Raw genomic sequence first — 17,814 nt, 5'->3', positions numbered from 1 at the left:
AGAAGGTCACCGCGTGGAGGGACACCAGAGCACAAGTGTCAGCTATCCATGCTTCCTTAGTGGACCCCAATTTAATCAACCCAGAGATCCAAGTGACGATTCAACCCTTCAAGTCCAACTCTTTCAATTTGCCTACAGCCAAGTTGCCTGTCCAGTACAAGGGCTGGTCAGGAACATGGACTTTTGCAGTCTATGATGATTATCCCATCCCCATGCTGTTGGGGGAAGACTTGGCCAATCATGTGAAGCAGGCCAAGAGGGTGGGAACGGTCACCCGCAGCCAGGCTAAACAAGCTGTGAGGCCTAGCTCTGTTCCGGAAACTTCTATCAGGACCCGGTCAGAGGTGATGGACCCGGACCCCAGGCCAATGTCTGCAACAGCAGTAGTGGATCCAGTCCCAGAGACCCAGACGGAACCAGTCCCAGAACCAGCCGAACAACCAACACCAGACCCAGTGTCAGCACTGAATTCAGTACTTGCAACCTCAACACCAGAGGGCCCCACCGACCCTGAACTGGCAGCAGCCGATAACCCAACACAAGAGGCTCAGCCGGAGCCTGAATCCCAACATAGCGCACCAGCGGAGAGCGGTGCACAGTCAACAGAAACAGCTCCATCCCCTATATCGCTTCCAGAGGGACCAAGCCTAGGTCCACAATCCAATGAGGGACTGATGTCTCCCGCATCAAGGGAACAGTTCCAGACCGAACAGGAAGCAGATGAAAGCCTCCAGAGAGCTTGGACGGTGGCACAGAGCAACCCACCGCCTCTCAGCTCTTCTAATCGATCCAGGTTTGTTGTAGAAAGAGGACTTTTATACAAGGAAACTCTTTCTGGTGGACACCAGGAAGACTGGCATCCTCAGAGACAGTTGGTAGTTCCAACTAAATACTGGGCCAAGCTCTTGAGCTTAGCCCACGATCACCCTAGTGGCCATGCTGGGGTGAACAGGACCAAAGACCGTTTGGGGGGGTCATTCCACTGGGAGGGAATGGGCAAGGATGTTTCTACCTATGTCCAGTCTTGTGAGGTGTGCCAAAGAGTGGGAAAACCCCAAGACCAGGTCAAAGCCCCTCTCCAGCCACTCCCCATCATTGAGGTTCCATTTCAGCGAGTAGCTGTGGATATTCTGGGTCCTTTTCCAAAAAAGACACCCAGAGGAAAGCAGTACTTTCTGACTTTCATGGATTTTGCCACCCGATGGCCGGAAGCAGTAGCTCTAAGCAACACCAGGGCTAAAAGTGTGTGCCAGGCACTAGCAGACATTTTTGCCAGGGTAGGTTGGCCCTCCGACATCCTCACCAATGTAGGGACTAATTTCCTGGCAGGAACTATGAAAAACCTTTGGGAAGCTCATGGGGTAAATCACTTGGTTGCCACTCCTTACCACCATCAAACAAATGGCATGGTGGAGAAGTTTAATGGAACTTTGGGGGCCATGATACGTAAATTCGTAAATGAGCACTCCAATGATTGGGACCTAGTGTTGCAGCAGTTGCTCTTTGCCTACAGAACTGTACCACATCCCAGTTTAGGGTTTTCCCCATTTGAACTTGTATATGGCCGTGAGGTTAAGGGGCCATTGCAGTTGGTGAAGCAGCAATGGGAGGGATTTACACCTTCTCCAGGAACTAACATTCTGGACTTTGTAACCAACCTACAAAACACCCTCCGAACCTCTTTAGCCCTTGCTAGAGAAAACTTACAGGATGCTCAAAAAGAGCAAAAAGCCTGGTATGATAAACATGCCAGAGAGCGTTCCTTCAAAGTAGGAGACCAGGTCATGGTCTTAAGGGCGCTCCAGGCCCATAAAATGGAAGCATCGTGGGAAGGGCCATTCATGGTCCAGGAGCGCCTGGGAGCTGTTAATTATCTCATAGCATTCCCCACCTCCAACCGAAAGCCTAAGGTGTACCATATTAATTCTCTAAAGCCCTTTTATTCCAGAGAATTAAAGGTTTGTCAGTTTACAGCCCAGGGAGGAGATGACACTGAGTGGCCTGAAGGTGTCTACTACGAAGGGAAATGTGCTGGTGGTGTGGAAGAGGTGAACCTCTCCATGACCCTTGGGCGTATGCAGCGACAGCAGATCCAGGAGCTGTGCACTAGCTACGCGCCAACGTTCTCAGCCACCCCAGGACTGACTGAACGGGCATACCACTCCATTAACACAGGTAATGCTCACCCAATTAGGGTCCAACCTTACCGGGTGTCTCCTCAAGCTAAAACTGCTATAGAACGGGAGATCCAGGATATGTTACAGATGGGTGTAATCCGCCCCTCTGAAAGTGCATGGGCATCTCCAGTGGTTCTAGTTCCCAAACCAGATGGGGAAATACGTTTTTGCGTGGACTACTGTAAGCTAAATGCTGTAACTCGCCCAGACAACTATCCAATGCCACGCACAGATGAACTATTCGAGAAACTGGGACGGGCCCAGTTCATCTCTACCTTGGACTTAACCAAGGGGTACTGGCAGGTACCGCTAGATGAATCTGCCAAGGAAAAGTCAGCCTTCATCACACATCTCGGGCTGTATGAATTTAATGTACTCCCTTTCGGGCTGCGAAATGCACCCGCCACTTTCCAAAGACTTGTAGATGGTCTCCTAGCGGGATTAGGAGAATATGCAGTCGCCTACCTTGACGACGTGGCCATATTTTCGGATTCCTGGGCAGACCACCTGGAACATCTACAAAAAGTCCTTGAGCGCATAAGGGAGGCAGGACTAACTGTTAAGGCTAAGAAGTGTCAAATAGGCCTAAGCAGAGTGACTTACCTTGGACACCAGGTGGGTCAAGGAACTATCAGCCCCCTACAGGCCAAAGTGGATGCTATCCAAAAGTGGCCTGTCCCAAAGTCAAAGAAACAGGTTCAATCCTTCTTAGGCTTGGCTGGTTATTACAGACGATTTGTACCGCACTACAGCCAAATCGCTGCCCCACTGACAGACCTAACCAAAAAGAAACAGCCAAATGCTGTTCAGTGGACCGGAAAGTGTCAGAAGGCCTTTAACAAGCTTAAAGCGACACTCATGTCTGACCCTGTACTAAGGGCCCCAGACTTTGACAAACCGTTCCTAGTAACCACAGATGCATCCGAGCGTGGTGTGGGAGCAGTTTTAATGCAGAAAGGACCTGATCAAGAATTCCACCCTGTAGTGTTTCTCAGCAAAAAACTGTCTGAGAGGGAAAGCAACTGGTCAGTCACTGAAAAAGCATGTTATGCCATTGTCTATGCTCTGGAAAAGCTACGCCCATATGTTTGGGGACGGCGTTTCCACCTGCAAACCGACCATGCTGCACTAAAGTGGCTTCACACCGTCAAGGAAACTAACAAAAAACTTCTTCAGTGGAGTTTAGCGCTCCAAGATTTTGATTTCGACATCCAACACATCTCAGGAGCTTCTAACAAAGTGGCTGATGCACTCTCCCGTGAAAGTTTCCCAGAATCAACTGGTTAAAATCGTCCTTGAGATGTGGAAAATATTGTTAGTCTTTATGTACTTGGTAGTATATTTAGAGATGCATGTGTCTTTTTAACTCTGTTTTTCCTAGAGCTCCAGGAAGAAATCCCAGCCAGTGTTTCACCCTAGCTGAGATTTGGGGGGCGTGTCATAAATATAAAGGGAAGGGTAAACCCCTTTGAAATCCCTCCTGGCCAGGGGAAAGCTCCTCTCACCTGTAAAGGGTTAAGAAGCTAAAGGTAACCTCGCTGGCACCTGACCAAAATGACCAATGAGGAGACAAGATACTTTCAAAAGCTGGGAGGAGGGAGAGAAACAAAGGGTCTGTGTCAGTCTGTATGCTGGTCTTTGCCAGGGATAGACCAGGAATGGAGTCTTAGAACTTTTAGTAAGTAATCTAGCTACGTATGTGTTAGATTATGATTTCTTTAAATGGCTGAGAAAAGAATTGTGCTGAATAGAATAACTATTTCTGTCTGTGTATCTTTTTTGTAACTTAAGGTTTTGCCTAGAGGGGTTCTCTATGTTTTTTAATCTAATTACCCTGTAAGATATCTACCATCCTGATTTTACAGGGGGGATTTCTTTATTTCTATTTACTTCTATTTTTATTAAAAGTCTTCTTGTAAGAAAACTGAATGCTTTTTCATTGTTCTCAGATCCAAGGGTTTGGGTCTGTGGTCACCTATGCAAATTGGTGAGGCTTTTTATCCAACATTTCCCAGGAAAGGGGGGGTGCAAGTGTTGGGAGGATTGTTCATTGTTCTTAAGATCCAAGGGTCTGGGTCTGTAGTCACCTAGGCAAATTGGTGAGGCTTTTTACCAAACCTTGTCCAGGAAGTGGGGTGCAGGGTTTTGGGAAGTATTTTGGGGGGAAAGACGCGTCCAAACAGCTCTTCCCCAGTAACCAGTATTAGTTTGGTGGTGGTAGCGGCCAGTCCAAGGACAACGGGGGGGAATATTTTGTACCTTGGGGAAGTTTTTAACCTAAGCTGGTAAAGATAAGCTTAGGAGGTTTTTCATGCAGGTCCCCACATCTGTACCCTAGAGTTCAGAGTGGGGGAGGAACCTTGACAGCTGCAAAGAAAAATTCTATGTACATTGGGGACAACACCTGATACCTGTTAGGCTGCAGACCTGGGCTGACATCAGAATCCAAACATCCTCTGGTCAGTGCTAGCAGAGGCTTTTCTCTAATGATTTGGACTTGATGTGATACAGTATGGATGTCATGGATAATTTAGACTAATGGGGAGAAACAGAATAAAAACCACTGTTTAAACACCTTCCCCCACCCCTCTCCTCTTGAGGACTCCTGACCAATTTAACAGCACAATACATAAGCTAACAAACTTAAACAAAGCCTTTGTTTGTTTGTTAGCATATGCATTGTGCTGTTAAAGCCATACAGAGAATAGGAGTACTTGTGGCACCTTAGAGACTAACCAATTTATTTGAGCATGAGCTTTCGTGAGCTACAGCTCACTTCATCGGATGCATACCGTGGAAACTGCCATAATAGTTTCCACGGTATGCATCCGATGAAGTGAGCTGTAGTTCACGAAAGCTCATGCTCAAATAAGTTGGTTAGTCTCTATGGTGCCACAAGTACTCCTTTTCTTTTTGCGGGTACAGACTAACACAGCTGTTACTCTGAAACCTGTCATACAGAGAATGAATGCCCTCCCTAGCCAGGCCCCACACACACACACACTCCTGAAGGGGGTGGGGGCTAGCCCCAAGTCTTTCTGGTACCCCGTGCCCGCTAAAAATCTCTTGCTGGTACTGCATACTGGAGAGTACCACCCTACTTGCACTACTGCCAGTTTGGCACCCATCACAAGCACTACGTTAAATGTTAGTGCATATGAAATGCTCCAGTTCTGGTTTGATAGTGTTTAACTCCCATGCTGCACTTGCTTTGCACAGATATACAAGTTTACACACAGTAATAAAGAATCAGGCTCCAGTCCTGTTTATGTTGAAGTCAATAGCAAACTCCTCATTGACTTTGATATGAGCAGGATTGGAAACTTAGTAAGAACCTGCAGTTTCCTATAAAGTTAATGAAAGTTGGAGGTGCTGAGCAAGTCAGAATTTGGCCCTTTGAATGTGGCTTCTGTTCTCTACTAACCACATAACCTGTTGCTTGCCACCATTTAATCAAAAAGTGTAGAACCGTTAATTCCTCTGAGGCAAACCATACAATGTTATTAAAAATGCTCTGCACCTGGTTAGCAGCACCTCAAGAGCTGTTCCTGCATATATTGCTCTCTCTTTTTCAGGCATAATGACCTTGAAACAATTTATGCAGAATGCTGAAAAATGACCAAGAGCAACATTTTAATAACTTCCATAACACATTACATTACAGGGAAAAAGCGACTTTATTGGGTTGAGCAGCTGATATATATTCCAAAAGGATTTACTGAAAATCAGTTGCTTCTGGCTTTAAGATGAGTCATAATTGATCCCACCAGGATAACTCAACTAATCTCTGAGCAAAATATAATTATGGTAAGTATTTTGGAAAATTTAATTATTTTTGCCCCTGGGAATCCAAGGCCTTTAGAAGTGATCAGCTTCCTACCAGATCTATTTGGACCAATTCTTTGATTGTAAAAGGACAAATGTTTAACTCTCTTCACAAAACAGGCTCAGTTTATATTCCATTTAAAAAACCCACCAAAAGATAAGTTCTGCCCTTGGTTACATGCATCTACAGGCCAAAACCTGACCCTACAAGAGTCAATACCCATCCCATTACTCCATGTTATGAAAGCAAAATGTTTCCAGACCTTGCTCCCATCTAGCCATAGAGAACGAGAGGGTGGGTGAGATCTCATGAGATCTGGTTGGAACCCCCTCGAGGTTGTGACCTCCAGGTTGCCAACCCCTGGACTAGACTGTTTAAAGTGTAGTTGTGCTTTGAAAAGTGACTACAAAATGGTGTCTCGTTCCATGTTCACAGGCTTTCTTATCAACTTCGTTTGGCTTGCAAGTAAAAAACGTGAGCCCTATAAACAACCTTAAATCTGAAAGTCAAGCTGGAAAGTTTTTTTTTCATGCATCATTTCCAGTAATAAAAGTTCTTCGGGTCAAACTATGCCATCAGCTATAACTGAGCAATCCCAGTCGCCTTCAGGAGGACTATAGGATTTCAACAGGTGTAACTGAGTGCATAATTTGAAGACAATGGAGTTGCACAGTTGACTAACTGCAGTCCTCTTTCCTTGCAAATATGTGATATACTCTTCTCTATTACCTTTATTTTTACTCCACAAGATGCTCTTTTCTTTATTATCCATCTTTTTTTCTTTTCCACCCTTTCTGAGGGTTTTGAACTGTTGTCTGGGGCTTTTTATTTACACTGAAGTGGAGTTGCTGCTTAGATGAATAAACGTGTGGGCACAAGATTAAATATTGATCAATTGTTAGGGAGCCTGGATTCAAAGTAAATAACCATTCAAAGGTCTGGCATGCACGAGGAGGAGAAATGTCAGAAAGGGTTTTAGTGAAGTGCTAGTGTCCATTTTTTTATACAATGCTGTTAGTTGAAAAGAAAGACTTGCCATATACTACTACATAGTATTTCATAATAATACTTAGCACTTTATATAGCATCTTTCAGCTACAGATCACACTATTGTTTATGAAGGCAGGGAATCATTATTTTCCCCATTATAGATGGGGGAACTGAAGCCCAGAGACTGGCTTGCCCAAGTTATTGGCAGAGATGCAAATAGCACCCAGCTCTCCTGTCTCCAAATCAGTGCTTCTTTCCCCTGGATCACACTGTCTCACTCTGGCAATGCAGAAATGGCTCTGACCAGAAGCCCTACCCTAGGACACACCTGTACTTTGGGGGTGTTCAAAAATCCAAACCCAAATTCAGATTTCACACAATGTTCATTTCTTCGTATTGTGTTAAATAGAAATCCAGATCCCAGAATCTGTGAACTTTGGGTTGTTCAAAATGCAGAGATGTGTGTCCAAATTTGGAGGCTCTGGATTATCTCTAATGATATTATACAGCAGCATCATCCTGGGGACAGCTCCTCACCTGATGCAATTGTCCTAGTTCCGTGGAAGTCAATTGAGCTACAGCAGTTTTCACCAGAAGAGGATCTCCACCCGGGAGCCTTAAAATTCCACTTGCGCTGCAGAAATGCAGTGTTTCTGAAGGACAGGAAATGTCGTGCAGGGTCAGGCCCTAGTTTGGTGGATCAGTAATTTCAAGAAGAAAAAGCTCTTCTCAGATACTCATCTGTAATGCTAGCCCTCCCTGCCAAGGTGATAGCTATAGGGCCAGAGGCTGATCTCAGTTTCATCAGAGTGAATTTAGAGGAACTCCACTGACTACAGTGGAATTGTTTCAGATTTACACAGTATTGTCCAGTTCCTACACACAGCCATAGGTAAGATTAGGATCAGAACTGCTCTGTTTATGCTTATCTTTGATCTGTGTTCAATTCTTGGGTTTGCTAGATCTCTGTACATGGTGTAGGTAGGTCAAGCAAAGCTAGATTTAATAAATAGATACCAGCAATTCTTTAAGCAGGCAGCAAAATCAAGGACACCATTCTGCTTGCAAACTGGTCAACAAAATCTATTTTTCCTTCATAATAAAACTGAGGAAGTAATTTTCATCTCGGATTACATTGCATCCTTTGGAAAATGACATTGGAAGTGCTTCTTCTGAGAGCTTGTCCTCCAGCCAGAAGCACCCAAAATCCCAATGGCAATAGAAGGGTTGGTGTTCTGTGTAGTAGCAACACATGAAAAGAGGATAAAATATATTAATCCTGCAATACAAATGCATAATATGTTGGAGCTACCACCTTTCTGCTGAATTCAAAGATGGGCTCTCTATCTGTCTATCTCAGGGTTTTGTACTGGCACCTATTGTAGTACCTGGGCACTTTCCATGTAAAATAGATTGGCAATAGCTAAGCCCCTAATGGACTTCATGGAGTCTCTCTTCTCTATTATTGGGGTACAGAAAGGTCTGCATGGGGTAGGGTATTTTTGGAAGGAGGAGGGTAGAGGGATCAGAGGCTGAAGTTGTGAAAATCATATTTATTTCTGGTGGAAAAACTTAATCTAATCGAAGGGTGCATGGTCATCATCGGAACGGTACAAACACAACATGTCTGGACACTGTGGAAACTTTGAACACTTCTGTGACTGTATAGGGAGGGTCGAAATTATAATGACTAAAATTTTCAAACTAGAGCCCCTCGAGTTAGGCACTATTTATTTAGGTACCTAAAGGTGGGTTTTAGATGCCTAACTTCATGTTTTTGGTGTATATTCTTGTTCTTCATATTGAAAGTGGTGGCCCAGTGGCAACAAGCATGGTCGTGAAGAGGATAAGCAATACTGCAGAGGCAAAGGCTGTAGAGATTTCTGGTTTTTAGTACTTCTTCAACGCTTAGCCAGACAGTTAGCCATAGCAATTGTTCGCCATTTGGTCCATTCCTGTGCAACCGCGAAGGCTTGACAGCCTGAGACTCCAACATCAGAACAGACTTGATGAACCCGTGTAAAAAGGGGTCTGCCTCTTGGCTGCATCCACCCCTCGGTTGGTGGAATTTTATTCCAGATATTACAAGCCTCCTGGAGAACTAGTACTAGTACTGAATAGTGAGTTACCAGATGTTGGTGTGTTTGCTTCTGTGAGGTTGGAAGGAACGGAACCGCAAGGATTTACTGTTCTCAAAGGTAGCACATTTGATAGCCTGTGAGCAGCTTTGTATACGAATACAGTAGCAGGGAACATTACAGTTGATTGATGTAGCCAGATGTCTACCCCCACACAGATGGTGAAAGAGTTAATGTAGGTCTGAAAGGCCAAATAATCCACCTGGTGTCACCTGGAGAGAGGGCCAGGGATAATTAAAGATGAAAACCAGCTGGGTAGGAGCTCTCTGCTGTTACAAAGAGAGGAAGCCTGGAGCAGAAGGGGGCTGTAGGAAGAGAGGTAAGAACCCTGCAGTCATTCTCTTGGCACTAAAGAGGGAGAGTAAAAATCATAGAATATCAGGTTTGGAAGGAACCTGAGGAGGTCATCTAGTCCAACCCCCTGCTCAAAGCAGGACCAATCCTCAGCTAAATCATCCCAGCCAGGGCTTTGTCAAGCCTGACCTTAAAAATATCTAAGGAAGGAGATTCCACCACCTCCCTAGGTAACGCATTCCAGTGTTTCACCACCCTCCTAGTGAAAAAGTTTTTCCTAATATCCAACCTAAACCTCCCCCACTACAACTTGAGACCATTACTCCTTGTTCTGTCATCAGCTACCACTAAGAACAGTCTAGATCCATCCTCTTTGGAACCCCCTTTCAGGTAGTTGAAAGCAGCTATCAAATCCCCCCTCATTCTTCTCTTCCGCAGACTAAACAATCCCAGTTCCCTCAGCCTCTCCTCATAAGTCATGTGTTCCAGTCCCCTAATCATTTTTGTTGCCCTCCGCTGGACTCTTTCCAATTTTTCCACATCCTTCTTGTAGTGTGGGGCCCAAAACTGGACACAGAACTCCAGATGAGGCCTCACCAATGTCAAACAGAGGGGAACGATCACGTCCCTCGATCTGCTGGCAATGCCCCTACTTATACATCCCAAAATGCCATTGGCCTTCTTGGCAACAAGGGCACACTGTTGACTCATATCCAGCTTCTCGTCCACTGTCACCCCTAGGTCCTTTTCTGCAGAACGGCTGCCTAGCCATTCGGTCCCTAGTCTGTAGCGGTGCATGGGATTCTTCCGTCCTAAGTGCAGGACTCTGCACTTGTTCTTGTTGAACCTCATCAGATTTCTTTTGGCCCAATCCTCCAATTTGTCTAGGGCCCTCTGTAACCTATCCCTACCCTCCAGTGTATCTATCTCTCCTCCCAGTTTAGTGTCATCTGCAAACTTGCTGAGGGTGCAATCCACACCATCCTCCAGATCATTTATGAAGATATTGAACAAAACCGGCCCCAGGACCGACCCTTGGGGCACTCCACTTGATACCGGCTGCCAACAAGACATGGAGCCATTGATCATTACCCGTTGAGCCTGACAATCTAGCCAACTTTCTATCCACCTTATAGTCCATTCATCCAGCCCATACTTCTTTAACTTGCTGGCAAGAATACTGTGGGAGACCGTGTCAAAAGTCAAGGAACAACACGTCCACCACTTTCCCCTCATCCACAGAGCCAGTTATCTCGTCATAGAAGGCAATTAGATTAGTCAGGCATGACTTGCCCTTGGTGAATCCATGCTGACTGTTCCTGATCACTTTCCTTTCCTCTAAGTGCTTCAGAATTGATTCCTTGAGGACCTGCTCCATGATTTTTCCAGGGACTGAGATGAGGCTGATTCGCCTGTAGTTCCCAGGATCCTCCTTCTTCCCTTTTTTAAAGATGGGCACTACATTAGCCTTTTTCCAGTCGACCGGGACTTCCCCGGATCGCCATGCGTTTTCAAAGATAATGGCCAATGGCTCTGCAATCACATCCGCCAACTCCTTTTAGCACTCTCGGATGCAGTGCATCCGGCCCCATGGACTTGTGCTCATCCAGCGTTTCTAAATAGTCCTGAACCATTTCTTTCTCCACAGAGGGCTGGTCACCTCCTCCCCATGCTGTGCTGCCCAGTGCAATAGTCTGGGAACTGACCTTGTTCGTGAAGACAGAGGCAAAAAAAGTATTGAGTACTTTAGCTTTTTCCACATCCTCTGTCACTAGGTTGCCTCCCTCATTCAGTAAGGGGCCCACACTTTCCTTGACTTTCTTCTTGTTGCTAACATACCTGAAGAAACCCTTCTTGTTACTCTTAACATCTCTTGCTAGCTGCAACTCCAGGTGTGATTTGGCCTTCCTGATTTCACTCTTGCATGCCCGAGCAATATTTTTATACTCTTCTCCAGTCATTTGTCCAATCTTCCACTTCTTGTAAGCTTCTTTTTTGAAAGAAAGGCTGTGGGGAACACAAAGGCTCCTCCAGGGTGAGGTGGAAGCTGGGGGAGGGAAAATACCTGGAAGACACAGGGTTGGACCAAGCTCCTGAGTCTGACCCTGACACAAGGACAGGAACTGAACCTCTGGGGAAAAGCCCTGGGAGGTGCTGCTTGGTACAAACAGCTAAGGAAGGGGCTGAGGGGAAATCCTGAAGCAAGGCTAATGGTAGGATGGAGTCCAGGGAGGCAGTGGCAAGATATCTGATGGAGCAGATCTTGGCTGCTCATCCTAGGGTCCCTGGACTAGAACCCAGTATAGCGTGTGGGCCTGGGTTCCCCTACCAGGCACAAGGAAGCAGGGGTGAAGGCTCCTGAACAGAGGATAAGGATGATTTTAAACTCTGAGAGAAGGGTGTAAGGATCACTGGGCCCAGAGTTAGGGGCCTGAGACCAGACACAAGATCTTAGAATTATTTGTTGGACTTTTGTTCAATGGCCTTGATGTTAACTTGGAAGGGGTGGGCCTAAAATGTGACCTGGCTGGAGGGCCCCGTCGTGAGAAGATGCAGACCACCATAGGCTTGGAATGACCATCAACTGGGAAGCTAGAGAAGGAGAGCCTGCTACATCACACCCAGCCACAAGGGGATGCACCAGTGGTTAGCTGATCCTTCTACAGTAGGCTACTCCATGATGTGATAGTGTATACAAACCCCACACTGGGCCTGGAGGGGTTAAAAGACAATACTAGGCCCAGGTACACCTGCCCAGGCAAGCATGCAAGGGTGGTGGACAGGCTGCTGGAGAAAGGAGTCCTTCTCCAGGAAGCCAGACAGAAAGTTGTGCTTGAGAAGGGACCACAGAGTGGGTAAGACCCAGAGGTTGTGCCTTCTCCAACCACCACCCCCCTTTGAGAACCAGCAGGTCCCGCAAGACCCTGTTCCTTTGGACTGTCTTGAGTGTGAGAGTGTGTGTTTGGACTAGGGGGCCATGCCCTGAACTGAAGGAACCTATTGGTAGGCAGTAGTCCAGGGAGGCAAACTTGGACTTACTTCAGGGAGGACCCTGCCAGCATTGCTTCACATAGGGCCCTGGGCTGACATCTGTTGGAGAGGGAGGGCCCAGGTCCCCCTACCACACCAACTTAAGGGCTGAGGCCCAGATGCAGGGGGGAATCCAAAAATCCCCATCTTAGGGTCAGGAACAGATACCGTTACCACCCTGACAGAAAGAGAAGGGGGCTGGATGTCGGGTGCTCTAACCACTAAATCACCCGGACGTCTGAGCCCCCTATCACATATGGCTGCTACTGTTTGTTTCCTTGCAATCAACTGGCATTTTTGTGCTCTGAGAGATTTGCGTTTCTGATGATCAGCTTGCTAATACTCACTGTTTAACTGCTGACGTTCCCCTTTGGGAGGAAGCATGAAAACCACAGCAGATGAGAGCAGAGAGGTTACTTATTCACTTCTATAAATTCAGGTAGCGCTATGCTATGTCATTGCTTCACATTTAGCATGCAGATGTCTCTGAAGAGCTTGATCAGCAAAGATTTGAAATCATCAAAACATAACTCAGGGTAGGAATTTAGTCCAATTTTTGTCTCCAAGTTACACAGGTATAAGTCCTGAATATCTAAACACCTAAACTGGAGCCCTTTGCTTTTCTCTTCTTCTGTTCTGTGAGTGATGAGTAATGGGCATGTTTCCACCAATGTGTGATACCCACAAAGAGCCTGGATACGGCCGGCCCTGTGAGCACTCCTCCCGGTGTCCCTGTGCTGGAACCAGGCACCGGTTCCCATTCGCATCCTCTTGGGTGCCACGTACCCAGAAAGAAGCAGGGAAAGCAGGCTAACACCTCTCCCTGCTGAGATAATACACACTGCCTCTGTTTGAAGAGTGGTGAAGCTGCCACCGCTGCGTGCACTCTGAGAGCTCCCAGGAGGCAATCTGGCTGATTTAGCCAAAATGCCTCCTGGGAGCTCCCAGTGCAGTGAAGCTCAAAAGCTACCACAAAACTCTCATTGAGTCTAATGGGAACAGAGTTAGGCCAACACTGATCGCTGTCTAAAATCCCATCCTCCCTGTGGCACATAGTGTGGCTATATTAATTAACCCATTGGTGCCTAGCCTCTCCTTGATCTACAGCCTGCAGAAATTGGCATTTCCAGCAATAGCTTTACAGTACTGGCAAATCAGCAATTGTAGAAAGATGGTGAGGTGCTCAGCAAATATATCACTTCCAGCTTTTCAGGGAGGTACAGTCTGGGGTTGCGCTATAAGAAAAGCTGAATGAAACACCTATTGCTTGTCTCTTCCTGTGACGGTTTTGTGGCAAGCCTGAAGCAGTGCAAGCTCTTGCGTAAAGCAGTTGTAAGAACTCTCGCAACACCGGGTACATGTACACTACGATAAAAGAGTCACAGCACAGCTGGGTCCCAGACTCTGGGCTCCAGCTCAAGCCCCAGTGTCTACACCACCATTTTATAGCCCTGCGAGCCCATGTCAGCTAACTTGGGCCAGCCATGGGTGTTTTATTGCAGCATCAGACTGCCATCAGATTTTATAATGCACCAGGTCTTTCATGTGTCAAGCTTCTCGTGCAACTCTAGGTGTGAGTTCTTCCAGCAATCCAGTACGGTCCAAACACTACATCTTCTTTTCATCTTATCTAGGGTTAGTAATGCTAGGGGGATGCTGCAGAGCGAGAAACCCAACCCGCTTAACCTGACTGACAATCTGGGATGAATAAAAGGGGGGGATTTATGGGTCCAATCCTGCATGCGTACACTGAAGTGTTGGGTGTTTTGCTCTTATCTTCAGTAGGAGTAGGATGGGGCTGAGCTGCGAGATTCATGTGTTTTGATAGACAAGCTGGTCGTGAATCCATAAGGGCACAACCTGAAACACCACAGTGACCCCACTGTTGCTTCTTGCCCTGCACTATTAAAGTTAACTCCTATTAGCAAACTGGCCAAGGACTTTACATGCAGCTGAGGCGAATGGAGATTGGTGCCTGCTGAACCTCTGGAATATTTATTTGGACATTACATCGGGTTACAGCTGACAGTCCTCAGCCTAGGTGATAACTGATCAAGAACTCCGGAAGTGATTGGGTCACAAGGTGCAGCTTGTAGTAAAGAGGGATGCTCCAGCACAGAGGTAGCACACCTGCTCCAACAGCCCTTTGTGAGCTGCAGCGTACTCCTCACCGTGTGGCTGGTCAGCTCTGCTGGCTGCTGCATGTGGGGAGCCATGGCCACACCTGCCCCCTGGGTTGCAGCTGCACATGGGAGGAGTACGGAGGGAGACTCTGGGCACAGGGATTGGTATTTTGGCCTTTACAGTGGCTGTATAAAGGGACATGGGGGGGGGTGGGTGAGGGGTAGGCTCTGTATGCTCTCTCCATTGCACACCTGCACGAGGTCTGGCAAAGAGGGCCAAAGTCATGCAGTGACTTTGGCGGAGTTGCAGCACGATGGATATAACCCGGAATTTCATGATCAGATGGTGCCATGAAGGCACAGTACTGACTAGGGGGCACGGTGGAGCTGCACTGCCCCAGGGGCGCTCAAGAAAGCATAGTGTCTCATGAAGCACAGTGCTTCACAGCAGCCACTGTGCCGTGGCCACCCATTATGAGGGAAACCCCCCGTTGGCAGCCATTGGATCTTCTGGCCAGTGTGGTAGAGGGGCATGACACCATGGCTCTGTTTCCTCCCCTGCCGGAGACATTAGTACCTCCAAGGTGCTGTCTCAGAGCAGCTCTCATGTATCTGGTCAGCCCTGCGTAAAGTGTGGAGAGAGCGGTGCCTCCCAAAGACGGGGGAGAAGTCAATAAGTTGGGGCCAGCAGGTTGGGGTGAAGAATAGTAGAGCAGGCATGGTGGGATGATGAGGGAGAGTGAGGAGAGGAGCTACTCAAAATGGTTGTCTGGGAGAAAAGGGGAAGGACAGGAGCAGCTGCCAGGGAGCTGGGAGCGATAATTTGAGTAGAACTAGTTGACATTTTCCATTACATTTTTTAACAGAAAATGCTCCTTTGACTAAAATGAAATTTTTTGTTTTGAAATAAAAAATTTTGGTTGAACTTTTTGTTTTTCAATAATTTTCAAACTGAACAATTGCATTCGTTTCAGTGGGGGGAAAACCCACCTACTCTTCTTCCTGAACTCCACTTCCCTGCCTTCTTTTCTCTGACGGAAAAAAGTGAGAGAAAATGTGTCTTCCCTCCATTCTGTTAACCAACTCTGGGAAAGAGACAGTGCAGAGGTAGGCAGGAGGATGGGTCCCATATTACATTTCTGCTTAGGTGCCCCTCCAAATGTCATTAAGCCCCTGGCTCTGGGGTAGTATTACACTGTACGAGTGACCCAATGACACCATTCATTCCACTCTTGGCTGATGCAGGATGGGCATATGGCGTCATAGCATAGAAATTCCATCCAGCGTGCTGTACTCATACCAGTCCTTGGATAGAGTGTAGGAATGATGGTGCAGTGCCACAACACTGGCTGGTGACCAGGTGAATGGAAAGCCATGAAGCTGTCTGATGACACACCAGAATGCAGATTTGTGTGTGCTTGTTTAGCAGCCTGTGTATTCTTAATAATTTATCCAGCTGACACGTTCTCAGTGCTAACAGCTGAAGTCATAGTCCCTGCTGGTCAACAGAACATAGGGGTGTTTCTGAGATCTGTGAAACATAAATAAAGCACACATTAGAATTCCCAGTGCATTTCACTGAGCTGCCAGATGATAAATATTTGATGAGTTGTAGATCAATAAAGCACATATCCTACCTGCTGAGGTCTTTTTTTAGGAACACAGCCTTGAGTATTAAGACCATTGCAGTGCAACTCTTTTTAAGTGTGCAGCAGCATGAGACCCTAGTGATGATTGCAATCTTTCTTGCAGCCTCTTGTAACCTCATTAGAATTTGATTATTACTTTCAATTTTATGAGGCTTCTTTTTAGCAGCCACAGTGTTTGGAGAAGTTGCTACTGCACTGCTGATCTCAGTATTATGAATGTCAGATGCTACCAATGCTACCAGGAGCTTTTCCATTTGAAAGGTGAACTGCATGGCTGAAAAAAGAAACCCAAGTATGCCCTTTATTGCTTCTCTATGATGCACAAAGACGGCCTCAGTGTATCCTTTTGCTTGTTTTTTAACAGAAATATCAAGCCTTGATTTCCCATTTTTTTGCTTGCAGGTACTCTGGAGGATAATAGAACTAATTGGACAAAGACATCACAATAGACAGAAGCACTCCAGAAACCTTGGTTCTGTGGCTAGGTCACTGGAATGGGCATCAGGAGATGTGCACTCTATTCTGGTCACTGCTATGACTTTGTGCAAGTCACTTCATTTCTGTGTGTCTCTGTTCTCCCTCTTATCTGCCTCTGTTATAATATTGTTATAAGACTATTTATTTGCCCCTCTGCTGCGTGGTAGCAGATGTCAGGCTTTGTAGTCAGCTTTCTGTCAGAAGAGAAATCACGGACAAGGAGTCTGGGTATACTCTGTGCAGTTTGTTTTCTTTACATGTATATGCATAAATCCTGGAACCGAGGTGGCCACAAATGGCCCACAGGTCTTCTTGAAGGGATCTCAGCCCAAACACCAATGTCTGGATCCCAGGATGCAACTCTGCCTCAGTAATTGACAGCAAACTCTCCTTCTGCTTGGCACGGAGCCCTTAAAAAACACTACATCAGAAAACCAACAACAGGACAGCATTTTTTTCCAAGACCAAATACTTGCTTGCATGTTAAGAAAATGCTCAGAATGAGTAAGTCTAGGGCTAACAGCACCATCTAATGACCATAACAATAACAAAAGCATGTTGCAGTTTTCCCTGTCTAAAATAAAGGGATATTCAGTCAGTCTCTGTTTAAAATTTTCATTGTTGTTGAGTCAAACAATATATAACAAGAACACAGGTTTAACTCTGGTCTGCTTCAATATTCCCTCTTCTTTCAGCTAAGAGTTTGGAAATCTGCTACTCGAGTTTCAACCTACTGTGATGTCCCTCTAGGTCTCCACTCCTCCCAAGTATCCTCCAGCAAAACCAAAACCACTGAAAACTTGATATTCCTGATATTTCTATGGGGAAGGAAACTTTTTGATGAAAGGACACCTCTATGTATCTAACGGGCACAAGAAGGACTTACTTCCCCTTTTCAGGTCACCTTTGACACTTGGTAATGTCTGAGGTCCATGTTACCTTTAGTTAGGGATCAGGGGCCCAATATGACTATAAATACGTCCAAGGGAAAGAGATGAGCCAACAATGGGAATCATAACCTGCACACGCTCATCCCATCAATTCCATGTTGATATGAACAGTGGGCACAGTTACAGCAAGAATGACTATCTAAGGTACTTACATGGTCCC

The sequence above is a fragment of the Eretmochelys imbricata genome, chromosome 2 (assembly GCF_965152235.1).
Source record: "Eretmochelys imbricata isolate rEreImb1 chromosome 2, rEreImb1.hap1, whole genome shotgun sequence".
NCBI lineage: Eukaryota > Metazoa > Chordata > Testudines > Cheloniidae > Eretmochelys > Eretmochelys imbricata.
Note: the sequence above shows the minus strand (reverse complement) of the source record.